The sequence below is a fragment of the Apostichopus japonicus genome, chromosome 11 (assembly GCF_037975245.1).
Source record: "Apostichopus japonicus isolate 1M-3 chromosome 11, ASM3797524v1, whole genome shotgun sequence".
NCBI lineage: Eukaryota > Metazoa > Echinodermata > Holothuroidea > Aspidochirotida > Stichopodidae > Apostichopus > Apostichopus japonicus.
In genome coordinates, this window is record NC_092571.1 from 9029494 (window position 1) to 9047791 (window position 18298).

The window sequence follows — 18298 nt, forward strand, 5'->3', positions numbered from 1 at the left end:
TACCGCACATTCGATTGTTCAATACCGCACATTCGATTGATCGGTACCGCACATTCGATTGATCGGTACCGAACATTCGATTGATCGGTACCGCACATTCGATTGATCGGTACCGAGCATTCGATTCATCGGTACGGTACCGAACATTCGATTGTTCGGTATCGCACATTAGTTGATCGGTACCGCACATTCGATTGATCGGTACCGCACATTAGATTGTTCGGTACCGCACATTCGATTGATCGGTACCGTACATTCGATAGATCGGTACCGCACATTCGATTGTTCGGTACCGCACATTCGATTGATCGGTACCGCACATTCGATTGATCGGTACCGCACATTCGATTGATCGGTACCGAACATTCGATTGATCGGTACCGAACATTCGATTGATCGGTACCGAACATTCGATTGATCGGTACCGAACATTCGATTGATCAATACCGATCATTAGATTGATCCGTACCGAACATTCGATTGATCAATACCGTACATTCGATTGATCGGTAACGAACATTCGATTGATCGGTATCGCACATTCGATTGATCGGTAACGAACATTCGATTGATCGGTACCGCACATTCGATTGATCGGTACCGCACATTCGATTGATCAATACCGCACATTCGATTGATCGGTACCGCACATTCGTTTGATCGGTACCGCACATTTGATTGATCGGTACCGCACATTCGATTCATCGGTACGGTACCGAACATTCGATTGTTCGGTATCGCACATTAGTTGAACGGTACCGCACATTCGATTGTTCGGTACCGCACATTCGATTGATCGGTACCGCATATTCGATTGTTCGGTACCGCACATTCGATTGTTCGGTACCGCACATTCGATTGATCGGTATCGAACATTCGTGTGTTCGGTACCGCACATTCTATTGATCGGTACCGCACATTCGATTGATCGGTACCGCACATTCGATTGATCGGTACCGAACATTCGATTGATTAATACCGCACATTCGATTGATCGGTACCGCACATTCGATTGATCGGTACCGAACATTCGATTGATCGGTACCGCACATTCGATTGTTCGGTACCGCACATTCGATTGATCGGTACCGCACATTCGATTGATCGGTACCGAACATTCGATTGATCGGTACCGCACATTCGATTGATCGGTACCGAGCATTCGATTCATCGGTACGGTACCGAACATTCGATTGTTCGGTATCGCACATTAGTTGATCGGTACCGCACATTCGATTGATCGGTACCGCACATTCGATTGATCGGTACCGCACATTCGATTGATCGGTACCGTACATTCGATAGATCGGTACCGCACATTCGATTGTTCGGTACCGCACATTCGATTGATCGGTACCGCACATTCGATTGATCGGTACCGCACATTCGATTGATCGGTACCGCACATTCGATTGATCGGTACCGTACATTCGATAGATCGGTACCGCACATTCGATTGTTCGGTACCGCACATTCGATTGATCGGTATCGAACATTCGATTGATCGGTACCGCACATTCGATTGATCGGTACCGCACATTCGATTGATCGGTATCGAACATTCGATTGATCGGTACCGCACATTCGATTGATCGGTACCGCACATTCGATTGATCGGTACCGAACATTCGATTGATCGGTACCGCACATTCGATTGATCGGTATCGCCCATTCGATTGATCGGTACCGAACATTCGATTGATCGGTAACGAACATTCGATTGATCGGTACCGCACATTCGATTGATCGGTACCGAACATTCGATTGATCAATACCGCACATTCGATTGATCGGTACCGCACATTCGATTGTTCGGTACCGCACATTCGATTGTTCGGTACCGCACATTCGATTGTTCGGTACCGCACATTCGATTGATCGGTATCGAACATTCGATTGATCGGTACCGAACATTCGATTGATCGGTACCGAACATTCGATTGATCGGTACCGCACATTCGATTGATCGGTACCGAACATTCGATTGATCAATACCGCACATTCGATTGATCGGTACCGCACATTCGATTGATCGGTACCGAACATTCGATTGATCAATACCGCACATTCGATTGATCGGTACCGCACATTCGATTGATCGGTACCGCACATTCGATTGTTCGGTACCGCACATTCGATTGATCGGTATCGAACATTCGATTGTTCGGTACCGCACATTCGATTGATCGGTACCGCACATTCGATTCATCGGTACCGCACATTCGATTGATCGGTACCGAACATTCGATTGATTAATACCGCACATTCGATTGATCGGTACCGCACATTCGATTGATCGGTACCGAACATTCGATTGATCGGTACCGCACATTCGATTGTTCGGTACCGCACATTCCATTGATCGGTACCGCACATTCGATTGATCGGTACCGAACATTCGATTGATCGGTACCGCACATTCGATTGATCGGTACCGAGCATTCGATTCATCGGTACGGTACCGAACATTCGATTGTTCGGTATCGCACATTAGTTGATCGGTACCGCACATTCGATTGATCGGTACCGCACATTCGATTGATCGGTACCGCACATTCGATTGATCGGTACCGCACATTCGATAGATCGGTACCGCACATTCGATTGTTCGGTACCGCACATTCGATTGTTCGGTACCGCACATTCGATTGATCGGTATCGAACATTCGATTGATCGGTACCGCACATTCGATTGATCGGTACCGCACATTCGATTGATCGGTACCGAACATTCGATTGATCGGTACCGCACATTGGATTGATCGGTATCGCACATTCGATTAATCGGTATCGCACATATGATTGATCGGTACCGCACATTCGATTGATCGGTACAACACATTCGATTGATCGGTACCGCACATTCGATTGATCGGTACCGAACATTCGATTGATCGGTAACGCACATTCGATTGATCGGTACCGCACATTCGATTGATCGGTACCGCACATTCGATTGATCGGTATCGCACATTCGATTGATCGGTACCGAACATTCGATTGATCGGTACCGAACATTCGATTGATCGGTAACGCACATTCGATTGATCGGTACCGAACATTCGATTGATCGGTACCGAACATTCGATTGATCGGTACCGAACATTCGATTGATCGGTACCGATCATTCGATTGATCGGTACCGAACATTCGATTGATCGGTACCGAACATTCGATTGATCGGTACCGAACATTCGATTGATCGGTACCGCACATTCGATTGATCGGTACCGAACATTCGATTGATCGGTACCCCACAATCGATTGATCGGTACCGCACAATCGATTGATCGGTACCGAACCTTCGATTGATCGGTACCGAACATTCGATTGATCAATACCGCACATTCGATTGATCGGAAACGAACATTCGATTAATCGGTACCGCACATTCGATTGATCGGTAACGAACATTCGATTGATCGGTACCGCACATTCGATTGATCGGTACCGAACATTCGACTGATCAATACCGCACATTCGATTGATCGGTACCGCACATTCGATTGTTCGGTACCGAACATTCGATTGATCGGTACCGATCATTCGATTGATCGGTACCGAACATTCGATTGATCGGTACCGAACATTCGATTGATCGGTACCGAACATTCGATTGATCGGTACCGCACATTCGATTGATCGGTACCGAACATTTGATTGATCAATACCGCACATTCGATTGATCGGTACCGCACATTCGATTGTTCGGTACCGCACATTCGATTGTTCGGTACCGCACATTCGATTGTTCGGTACCGCACATTCGATTGATCGGTATCGAACATTCGATTGATCGGTACCGCACATTCGATTGATCGGTACCGAACATTCGATTGATCGGTACCGCACATTCGATTCATCGGTACCGAACATTCGATTGATCAATACCGCACATTCGATTGATCGTTACCGCACATTCGATTGATCGGTACCGCACATTCGATTGATCGGTACCGAACATTCGATTGATCGGTACCGAACATTCGATTGATCAATACCGCACATTCGATTGATCGGTAACGCACATTCGATTGATCGGTACCGAACATTCGATTGATCGGTACCGAACATTCGATTGATCGGTACCGATCATTCGATTGATCGGTACCGAACATTCGATTGATCGGTACCGAACATTCGATTGATCGGTACCGAACATTCGATTGATCGGTACCGCACATTCGATTGATCGGTACCGAACATTCGATTGATCGGTATCGCACAATCGATTGATCGGTACTGAACATTAGATTGATCGGTACCGAACATTCGATTGATCAATCCCGCACATTCGATTGATCGGTAACGAACATTCGATTGATCGGTACCGAACATTCGATTGATCAATACCGCACATTCGCTTGATCGGTAACGAACATTCGATTGATCGGTACCGCACATTCGATTGATCGGTAACGAACATTCGATTGATCGGTACCGTACATTCGATTGATCGGTACCGCACATTCGATTGATCAATACCGCACATTCGATTGATCGGTACCGCACATTCGATTGATCGGTACCGCACATTTGATTGATCGGTACCGCACATTCGATTCATCGGTACGGTACCGAACATTCGATTGTTCGGTATCGCACATTAGTTGAACGGTACCGTACATTCGATTGATCGGTACCGCACATTCGATTGATCGGTACCGCATATTCGATTGTTCGGTACCGCACATTCGATTGTTCGGTACCGCACATTCGACTGATCGGTATCGAACATTCGATTGTTCGGTACCGCACATTCGATTGATCGGTACCGAACATTCGATTGATTAATACCGCACATTCGACTGATCGGTACCGCACATTCGATTGATCGGTACCGAACATTCGATTGATCGGTACCGCACATTCGATTGTTCGGTACCGCACATTCGATTGATCGTTACCGCACATTCGATTGATCGGTACCGAACATTCGATTGATCGGTACCGCACATTCGATTGATCGGTACCGAGCATTCGATTCATCGGTACGGTACCGAACATTCGATTGTTCGGTATCGCACATTAGTTGATCGGTACCGCACATTCGATTGATCGGTACCGCACATTCGATTGATCGGTACCGCACATTCGATTGATCGGTACCGCACATTCGATAGATCGGTACCGCACATTCGATTGTTCGGTACCGCACATTCGATTGATCGGTATCGAACATTCGATTGATCGGTACCGCACATTCGATTGATCGGTACCGCACATTCGATTGATCGGTACCGAACATTCGATTGATCCTTAAAGCACATTTGATTGATCGGTATCGCACATTCGATTAATCGGTATCGCACATATGATTGATCGGTACCGCACATTCGATTGATCGGTACAACACATTCGATTGATCGGTACCGCACATTCGATTGATCGGTACCGAACATTCGATTGATCGGTAACGCACATTCGATTGATCGGTACCGCACATTCGATTGATCGGTATCGCACATTCGATTGATCGGTACCGAACATTCGATTGATCGGTACCGAACATTCGATTGATCGGTAACGCACATTCGATTGATCGGTACCGCACATTCGATTGATCGGTACCGAACATTCGATTGATCGGTACCGAACATTCGATTGATCGGTACCGATCATTCGATTGATCGGTACCGAACATTCGATTGATCGGTACCGAACATTCGATTGATCGGTACCGAACATTCGATTGATCGGTACCGCACATTCGATTGATCGGTACCGAACATTTGATTGATCGGTACCGCACAATCGATTGATCGGTACCGCACAATCGATTGATCGGTACCGAACATTCGATTGATCGGTACCGAACATTCGATTGATCAATACCGCACATTCGATTGATCGGAATGGAACATTCGATTGATCGGTACCGCACATTCAATTGATCGGTAACGCACATTCGATTGATCGGTACCGCACATTCGATTGATCGGTACCGAACATTCGATTGATCAATACCGCACATTCGATTGATCGGTACCGCACATTCGATTGTTCGGTACCGCACATTCGATTGTTCGGTACCGCACATTCGATTGATCAATACCGCACATTCGATTGATCGGTACCGCACATTCGATTGTTCGGTACCGCACATTCGATTGATCGGTACCGAACATTCGATTGATCGGTATCGAACATTCGATTGATCGGTACCGCACATTCGATTGATCGGTACCGCACATTCGATTGTTCGGTACCGCACATTCGATTGATCGGTATCGAACATTCGATTGATCGGTACCGCACATTCGATTGATCGGTATCGCACATATGATTGATCGGTACCGCACATTCGATTGATCGGTACAACACATTCGATTGATCGGTACCGCACATTCGATTGATCGGTACCGAACATTCGATTGATCGGTAACGCACATTCGATTGATCGGTACCGCACATTCGATTGATCGGTACCGAACATTCGATTGATCGGTGACGCACATTCGATTGATCGGGACCGCACATTCGATTGATCGGTACCGAACATTCGATTGATCGGTATCGCACATTCGATTGATCGGTACCGAACATTCGATTGATCGGTAACGCACATTCGATTGATCAATACCGCACATTCGATTGATCGGTACCGCACATTCGATTGATCGGTACCGAACATTCGATTGATCGGTACCGCAGAATCGATTGATCGGTACCGAACATTCGATTGATCGGTACCGCACATTCGATTCATCGGTACCGAGCATTCGATTCATCGGTACGGTACCGAACATTCGATTGTTCGGTATCGCACATTAGTTGATCGGTACCGCACATTCGATTGATCGGTACCGCACATTCGATTGATCGGTACCGCACATTCGATTGATCGGTACCGCACATTCGATTGATCGGTACCGCACATTCGATTGTTCGGTACCGCACATTCGATTGTTCGGTATCGCACATTCGATTGATCGGTATCGAACATTCGATTGATCGGTACCGCACATTCGATTGATCGGTACCGCACATTCGATTGATCGGTACCGAACATTCGATTGATAAATACCGCACATTCGATTGATCGGTACCGCACATTCGATTGATCGGTACCGAACATTCGATTGATCAATACCGCACATTCGATTGATCGGTACCGCACATTCGATTGATCGGTAACGCACATTCGATTGATCGGTACCGCACATTCGATTGTTCGGTACCGCACATTCGATTGTTCGGTACCGCACATTCGATTGATCGGTATCGAACATTCGATTGATCGGTACCGCACATTCGATTGATCGGTACCGAACATTCGATTGATCGGTACCGCACATTCGATTGATCGGTACCGAACATTCGATTGATCAATACCGCACATTCGATTGATCGGTACCGCACATTCGATTGATCGGTACCGAACATTCGATTGATAAATACCGCACATTCGATTGATCGGTACCGCACATTCGATTGATCGGTACCGAACATTCGATTGATCAATACCGCACATTCGATTGATCGGTACCGCACATTCGATTGATCGGTACCGAACATTCGATTGATAAATACCGCACATTCGATTGATCGGTACCGCACATTCGATTGATCGGTACCGCACATTCGATTGATCGGTACCGAACATTCGATTGATCGGTATCGCACAATCGATTGATCGGTACCGAACATTAGATTGATCGGTACCGAACATTCGATTGATCAATACCGCACATTTGATTGATCGGTAACGAACATTCGATTGATAGGTACCGCACATTCGATTGATCGGTAACGAACATTCGATTGATCGGTAACGCACATTCGATTGATCGGTACCGAACATTCGATTGATCAATACCGCACATTCGATTGATCGGTAACGCACATTCGATTGATCGGTACCGCACATTCGATTGATCGGTACCGAACATTCGATTGATCGGTACCGAACATTCGATTGATCGGTACCGATCATTCGATTGATCGGTACCGAACATTCGATTGATCGGTACCGAACATTCGATTGATCGGTACCGAACATTCGATTGATCGGTACCGAACATTCGATTGATCAATACCGATCATTAGATTGATCGGTACCGAACATTCGATTGATCAATACCGCACATTCGATTGATCGGTAACGAACATTCGATTGATCGGTATCGCACATTCGATTGATCGGTAACGAACATTCGATTGATCGGTACCGCACATTCGATTGATCGGTACCGCACATTCGATTGATCAATACCGCACATTCGATTGATCGGTACCGCACATTCGATTGATCGGTACCGCACATTTGATTGATCGGTACCGCACATTCGATTCATCGGTACGGTACCGAACATTCGATTGTTCGGTATCGCACATTAGTTGAACGGTACCGCACATTCGATTGATCGGTACCGCACATTCGATTGATCGGTACCGCATATTCGATTGTTCGGTACCGCACATTCGATTGTTCGGTACCGCACATTCGATTGATCGGTATCGAACATTCGTGTGTTCGGTACCGCACATTCTATTGATCGGTACCGCACATTCGATTCATCGGTACCGCACATTGGATTGATCGGTACCGAACATTCGATTGATTAATACCGCACATTCGATTGATCGGTACCGCACATTCGATTGATCGGTACCGAACATTCGATTGATCGGTACCGCACATTCGATTGTTCGGTACCGCACATTCGATTGATCGGTACCGCACATTCGATTGATCGGTACCGAACATTCGATTGATCGGTACCGCACATTCGATTGATCGGTACCGAGCATTCGATTCATCGGTACGGTACCGAACATTCGATTGTTCGGTATCGCACATTAGTTGATCGGTACCGCACATTCGATTGATCGGTACCGCACATTCGATTGATCGGTACCGCACATTCGATTGATCGGTACCGTACATTCGATAGATCGGTACCGCACATTCGATTGTTCGGTACCGCACATTCGATTGTTCGGTACCGCACATTCGATTGATCGGTATCGAACATTCGATTGATCGGTACCGCACATTCGATTGATCGGTACCGCACATTCGATTGATCGGTATCGAACATTCGATTGATCGGTACCGCACATTCGATTGATCGGTACCGCACATTCGATTGATCGGTACCGAACATTCGATTGATCGGTACCGCACATTCGATTGATCGGTATCGCCCATTCGATTGATCGGTACCGCACATTCGATTGATCGGTACCGCACATTCGATTGATCGGTACCGAACATTCGATTGATAAATACCGCACATTCGATTGATCGGTACCGCACATTCGATTGATCGGTACCGCACATTCGATTGATCGGTACCGAACATTCGATTGATCGGTATCGCACAATCGATTGATCGGTACCGAACATTAGATTGATCGGTACCGAACATTCGATTGATCAATACCGCACATTTGATTGATCGGTAACGAACATTCGATTGATAGGTACCGCACATTCGATTGATCGGTAACGAACATTCGATTGATCGGTAACGCACATTCGATTGATCGGTACCGAACATTCGATTGATCAATACCGCACATTCGATTGATCGGTAACGCACATTCGATTGATCGGTACCGCACATTCGATTGATCGGTACCGAACATTCGATTGATCGGTACCGAACATTCGATTGATCGGTACCGATCATTCGATTGATCGGTACCGAACATTCGATTGATCGGTACCGAACATTCGATTGATCGGTACCGAACATTCGATTGATCGGTACCGAACATTCGATTGATCAATACCGATCATTAGATTGATCGGTACCGAACATTCGATTGATCAATACCGCACATTCGATTGATCGGTAACGAACATTCGATTGATCGGTATCGCACATTCGATTGATCGGTAACGAACATTCGATTGATCGGTACCGCACATTCGATTGATCGGTACCGCACATTCGATTGATCAATACCGCACATTCGATTGATCGGTACCGCACATTCGATTGATCGGTACCGCACATTTGATTGATCGGTACCGCACATTCGATTCATCGGTACGGTACCGAACATTCGATTGTTCGGTATCGCACATTAGTTGAACGGTACCGCACATTCGATTGATCGGTACCGCACATTCGATTGATCGGTACCGCATATTCGATTGTTCGGTACCGCACATTCGATTGTTCGGTACCGCACATTCGATTGATCGGTATCGAACATTCGTGTGTTCGGTACCGCACATTCTATTGATCGGTACCGCACATTCGATTCATCGGTACCGCACATTGGATTGATCGGTACCGAACATTCGATTGATTAATACCGCACATTCGATTGATCGGTACCGCACATTCGATTGATCGGTACCGAACATTCGATTGATCGGTACCGCACATTCGATTGTTCGGTACCGCACATTCGATTGATCGGTACCGCACATTCGATTGATCGGTACCGAACATTCGATTGATCGGTACCGCACATTCGATTGATCGGTACCGAGCATTCGATTCATCGGTACGGTACCGAACATTCGATTGTTCGGTATCGCACATTAGTTGATCGGTACCGCACATTCGATTGATCGGTACCGCACATTCGATTGATCGGTACCGCACATTCGATTGATCGGTACCGTACATTCGATAGATCGGTACCGCACATTCGATTGTTCGGTACCGCACATTCGATTGTTCGGTACCGCACATTCGATTGATCGGTATCGAACATTCGATTGATCGGTACCGCACATTCGATTGATCGGTACCGCACATTCGATTGATCGGTATCGAACATTCGATTGATCGGTACCGCACATTCGATTGATCGGTACCGCACATTCGATTGATCGGTACCGAACATTCGATTGATCGGTACCGCACATTCGATTGATCGGTATCGCCCATTCGATTGATCGGTACCGCACATTCGATTGATCGGTACCGCACATTCGATTGATCGGTATCGCACATTCGATTGATCGGTAAAGAACATTCGATTGATCGGTACCGAACATTCGATTGATCGGTAACGCACATTCGATTGATCGGTACCGCACATTCGATTGATCGGTACCGAACATTCGATTGATCGGTACCGAACATTCGATTGATCGGTACCGATCATTCGATTGATCGGTACCGAACATTCGATTGATCGGTACCGAACATTCGATTGATCGGTACCGAACATTCGATTGATCGGTACCGCACATTCGATTGATCGGTACCGAACATTTGATTGATCGGTACCGCACAATCGATTGATCGGTACCGCACAATCGATTGATCGGTACCGAACATTCGATTGATCGGTACCGAACATTCGATTGATCAATACCGCACATTCGATTGATCGGAATGGAACATTCGATTGATCGGTACCGCACATTCAATTGATCGGTAACGAACATTCGATTGATCGGTACCGCACATTCGATTGATCGGTACCGAACATTCGATTGATCAATACCGCACATTCGATTGATCGGTACCGCACATTCGATTGTTCGGTACCGCACATTCGATTGTTCGGTACCGCACATTCGATTGATCAATACCGCACATTCGATTGATCGGTACCGCACATTCGATTGTTCGGTACCGCACATTCGATTGATCGGTACCGAACATTCGATTGATCGGTATCGAACATTCGATTGATCGGTACCGCACATTCGATTGATCGGTACCGCACATTCGATTGTTCGGTACCGCACATTCGATTGATCGGTATCGAACATTCGATTGATCGGTACCGCACATTCGATTGATCGGTATCGCACATATGATTGATCGGTACCGCACATTCGATTGATCGGTACAACACATTCGATTGATCGGTACCGCACATTCGATTGATCGGTACCGAACATTCGATTGATCGGTAACGCACATTCGATTGATCGGTACCGCACATTCGATTGATCGGTACCGAACATTCGATTGATCGGTGACGCACATTCGATTGATCGGGACCGCACATTCGATTGATCGGTACCGAACATTCGATTGATCGGTATCGCACATTCGATTGATCGGTACCGAACATTCGATTGATCGGTAACGCACATTCGATTGATCAATACCGCACATTCGATTGATCGGTACCGCACATTCGATTGATCGGTACCGAACATTCGATTGATCGGTACCGCACAATCGATTGATCGGTACCGAACATTCGATTGATCGGTACCGCACATTCGATTCATCGGTACCGAGCATTCGATTCATCGGTACGGTACCGAACATTCGATTGTTCGGTATCGCACATTAGTTGATCGGTACCGCACATTCGATTGATCGGTACCGCACATTCGATTGATCGGTACCGCACATTCGATTGATCGGTACCGCACATTCGATTGATCGGTACCGCACATTCGATTGTTCGGTACCGCACATTCGATTGTTCGGTATCGCACATTCGATTGATCGGTATCGAACATTCGATTGATCGGTACCGCACATTCGATTGATCGGTACCGCACATTCGATTGATCGGTACCGAACATTCGATTGATAAATACCGCACATTCGATTGATCGGTACCGCACATTCGATTGATCGGTACCGAACATTCGATTGATCAATACCGCACATTCGATTGATCGGTACCGCACATTCGATTGATCGGTAACGCACATTCGATTGATCGGTACCGCACATTCGATTGTTCGGTACCGCACATTCGATTGTTCGGTACCGCACATTCGATTGATCGGTATCGAACATTCGATTGATCGGTACCGCACATTCGATTGATCGGTACCGAACATTCGATTGATCGGTACCGCACATTCGATTGATCGGTACCGAACATTCGATTGATCAATACCGCACATTCGATTGATCGGTACCGCACATTCGATTGATCGGTACCGAACATTCGATTGATAAATACCGCACATTCGATTGATCGGTACCGCACATTCGATTGATCGGTACCGAACATTCGATTGATCAATACCGCACATTCGATTGATCGGTACCGCACATTCGATTGATCGGTACCGAACATTCGATTGATAAATACCGCACATTCGATTGATCGGTACCGCACATTCGATTGATCGGTACCGAACATTCGATTGATCAATACCGCACATTCGATTGATCGGTACCGCACATTCGATTGATCGGTACCGAACATTCGATTGATCGGTATCGCACAATCGATTGATCGGTACCGAACATTAGATTGATCGGTACCGAACATTCGATTGATCAATACCGCACATTTGATTGATCGGTAACGAACATTCGATTGATAGGTACCGCACATTCGATTGATCGGTAACGAACATTCGATTGATCGGTAACGCACATTCGATTGATCGGTACCGAACATTCGATTGATCAATACCGCACATTCGATTGATCGGTAACGCACATTCGATTGATCGGTACCGCACATTCGATTGATCGGTACCGAACATTCGATTGATCGGTACCGAACATTCGATTGATCGGTACCGATCATTCGATTGATCGGTACCGAACATTCGATTGATCGGTACCGAACATTCGATTGATCGGTACCGAACATTCGATTGATCGGTACCGAACATTCGATTGATCAATACCGATCATTAGATTGATCGGTACCGAACATTCGATTGATCAATACCGCACATTCGATTGATCGGTAACGAACATTCGATTGATCGGTATCGCACATTCGATTGATCGGTAACGAACATTCGATTGATCGGTACCGCACATTCGATTGATCGGTACCGCACATTCGATTGATCAATACCGCACATTCGATTGATCGGTACCGCACATTCGATTGATCGGTACCGCACATTTGATTGATCGGTACCGCACATTCGATTCATCGGTACGGTACCGAACATTCGATTGTTCGGTATCGCACATTAGTTGAACGGTACCGCACATTCGATTGATCGGTACCGCACATTCGATTGATCGGTACCGCATATTCGATTGTTCGGTACCGCACATTCGATTGTTCGGTACCGCACATTCGAATGATCGGTATCGAACATTCGTGTGTTCGGTACCGCACATTCTATTGATCGGTACCGCACATTCGATTCATCGGTACCGCACATTGGATTGATCGGTACCGAACATTCGATTGATTAATACCGCACATTCGATTGATCGGTACCGCACATTCGATTGATCGGTACCGAACATTCGATTGATCGGTACCGCACATTCGATTGTTCGGTACCGCACATTCGATTGATCGGTACCGCACATTCGATTGATCGGTACCGAACATTCGATTGATCGGTACCGCACATTCGATTGATCGGTACCGAGCATTCGATTCATCGGTACGGTACCGAACATTCGATTGTTCGGTATCGCACATTAGTTGATCGGTACCGCACATTCGATTGATCGGTACCGCACATTCGATTGATCGGTACCGCACATTCGATTGATCGGTACCGTACATTCGATAGATCGGTACCGCACATTCGATTGTTCGGTACCGCACATTCGATTGTTCGGTACCGCACATTCGATTGATCGGTATCGAACATTCGATTGATCGGTACCGCACATTCGATTGATCGGTACCGCACATTCGATTGATCGGTATCGAACATTCGATTGATCGGTACCGCACATTCGATTGATCGGTACCGCACATTCGATTGATCGGTACCGAACATTCGATTGATCGGTACCGCACATTCGATTGATCGGTATCGCCCATTCGATTGATCGGTACCGAACATTCGATTGATCGGTAACGAACATTCGATTGATCGGTACCGCACATTCGATTGATCGGTACCGAACATTCGATTGATCAATACCGCACATTCGATTGATCGGTACCGCACATTCGATTGTTCGGTACCGCACATTCGATTGTTCGGTACCGCACATTCGATTGTTCGGTACCGCACATTCGATTGATCGGTATCGAACATTCGATTGATCGGTACCGCACATTCGATTGATCGGTACCGAACATTCGATTGATCGGTACCGCACATTCGATTGATCGGTACCGAACATTCGATTGATCAATACCGCACATTCGATTGATCGGTACCGCACATTCGATTGATCGGTACCGAACATTCGATTGATCAATACCGCACATTCGATTGATCGGTACCGCACATTCGATTGATCGGTACCGCACATTCGATTGTTCGGTACCGCACATTCGATTGATCGGTATCGAACATTCGATTGTTCGGTACCGCACATTCGATTGATCGGTACCGCACATTCGATTCATCGGTACCGCACATTCGATTGATCGGTACCGAACATTCGATTGATTAATACCGCACATTCGATTGATCGGTACCGCACATTCGATTGATCGGTACCGAACATTCGATTGATCGGTACCGCACATTCGATTGTTCGGTACCGCACATTCCATTGATCGGTACCGCACATTCGATTGATCGGTACCGAACATTCGATTGATCGGTACCGCACATTCGATTGATCGGTACCGAGCATTCGATTCATCGGTACGGTACCGAACATTCGATTGTTCGGTATCGCACATTAGTTGATCGGTACCGCACATTCGATTGATCGGTACCGCACATTCGATTGATCGGTACCGCACATTCGATTGATCGGTACCGCACATTCGATAGATCGGTACCGCACATTCGATTGTTCGGTACCGCACATTCGATTGTTCGGTACCGCACATTCGATTGATCGGTATCGAACATTCGATTGATCGGTACCGCACATTCGATTGATCGGTACCGCACATTCGATTGATCGGTACCGAACATTCGATTGATCGGTACCGCACATTGGATTGATCGGTATTGCACATTCGATTAATCGGTATCGCACATATGATTGATCGGTACCGCACATTCGATTGATCGGTACAACACATTCGATTGATCGGTACCGCACATTCGATTGATCGGTACCGAACATTCGATTGATCGGTAACGCACATTCGATTGATCGGTACCGCACATTCGATTGATCGGTACCGCACATTCGATTGATCGGTATCGCACATTCGATTGATCGGTACCGAACATTCGATTGATCGGTACCGAACATTCGATTGATCGGTAACGCACATTCGATTGATCGGTACCGCACATTCGATTGATCGGTACCGAACATTCGATTGATCGGTACCGAACATTCGATTGATCGGTACCGATCATTCGATTGATCGGTACCGAACATTCGATTGATCGGTACCGAACATTCGATTGATCGGTACCGAACATTCGATTGATCGGTACCGCACATTCGATTGATCGGTACCGAACATTCGATTGATCGGTACCCCACAATCGATTGATCGGTTCCGCACAATCGATTGATCGGTACCGAACCTTCGATTGATCGGTACCGAACATTCGATTGATCAATACCGCACATTCGATTGATCGGTATCGAACATTCGATTGATCGGTACCGCACATTCGATTGATCGGTACCGCACATTCGATTGATCGGTATCGAACATTCGATTGATCGGTACCGCACATTCGATTGATCGGTACCGCACATTCGATTGATCGGTACCGAACATTCGATTGATCGGTACCGCACATTCGATTGATCGGTATCGCCCATTCGATTGATCGGTACCGAACATTCGATTGATCGGTAACGAACATTCGATTGATCGGTACCGCACATTCGATTGATCGGTACCGAACATTCGATTGATCAATACCGCACATTCGATTGATCGGTACCGCACATTCGATTGTTCGGTACCGCACATTCGATTGTTCGGTACCGCACATTCGATTGTTCGGTACCGCACATTCGATTGATCGGTATCGAACATTCGATTGATCGGTACCGCACATTCGATTGATCGGTACCGAACATTCGATTGATCGGTACCGCACATTCGATTGATCGGTACCGAACATTCGATTGATCAATACCGCACATTCGATTGATCGGTACCGCACATTCGATTGATCGGTACCGAACATTCGATTGATCAATACCGCACATTCGGTTGATCGGTACCGCACATTCGATTGATCGGTACCGCACATTCGATTGTTCGGTACCGCACATTCGATTGATCGGTATCGAACATTCGATTGTTCGGTACCGCACATTCGATTGATCTGTACCGCACATTCGATTCATCGGTACCGCACATTCGATTGATCGGTACCGAACATTCGATTGATTAATACCGCACATTCGATTGATCGGTACCGCACATTCGATTGATCGGTACCGAACATTCGATTGATCGGTACCGCACATTCGATTGTTCGGTACCGCACATTCCATTGATCGGTACCGCACATTCGATTGATCGGTACCGAACATTCGATTGATCGGTACCGCACATTCGATTGATCGGTACCGAGCATTCGATTCATCGGTACGGTACCGAACATTCGATTGTTCGGTATCGCACATTAGTTGATCGGTACCGCACATTCGATTGATCGGTACCGCACATTCGATTGATCGGTACCGCACATTCGATTGATCGGTACCGCACATTCGATAGATCGGTACCGCACATTCGATTGTTCGGTACCGCACATTCGATTGTTCGGTACCGCACATTCGATTGATCGGTATCGAACATTCGATTGATCGGTACCGCACATTCGATTGATCGGTACCGCACATTCGATTGATCGGTACCGAACATTCGATTGATCGGTACCGCACATTGGATTGATCGGTATCGCACATTCGATTAATCGGTATCGCACATATGATTGATCGGTACCGCACATTCGATTGATCGGTACAACACATTCGATTGATCGGTACCGCACATTCGATTGATCGGTACCGAACATTCGATTGATCGGTAACGCACATTCGATTGATCGGTACCGCACATTCGATTGATCGGTACCGCACATTCGATTGATCGGTATCGCACATTCGATTGATCGGTACCGAACATTCGATTGATCGGTACCGAACATTCGATTGATCGGTAACGCACATTCGATTGATCGGTACCGCACATTCGATTGATCGGTACCGAACATTCGATTGATCGGTACCGAACATTCGATTGATCGGTACCGATCATTCGATTGATCGGTACCGAACATTCGATTGATCGGTACCGAACATTCGATTGATCGGTACCGAACATTCGATTGATCGGTACCGCACATTCGATTGATCGGTACCGAACATTCGATTGATCGGTACCCCACAATCGATTGATCGGTACCGCACAATCGATTGATCGGTACCGAACCTTCGATTGATCGGTACCGAACATTCGATTGATCAATACCGCACATTCGATTGATCGGAAACGAACATTCGATTAATCGGTACCGCACATTCGATTGATCGGTACCGAACATTCGATTGATCAATACCGCACATTCGATTGA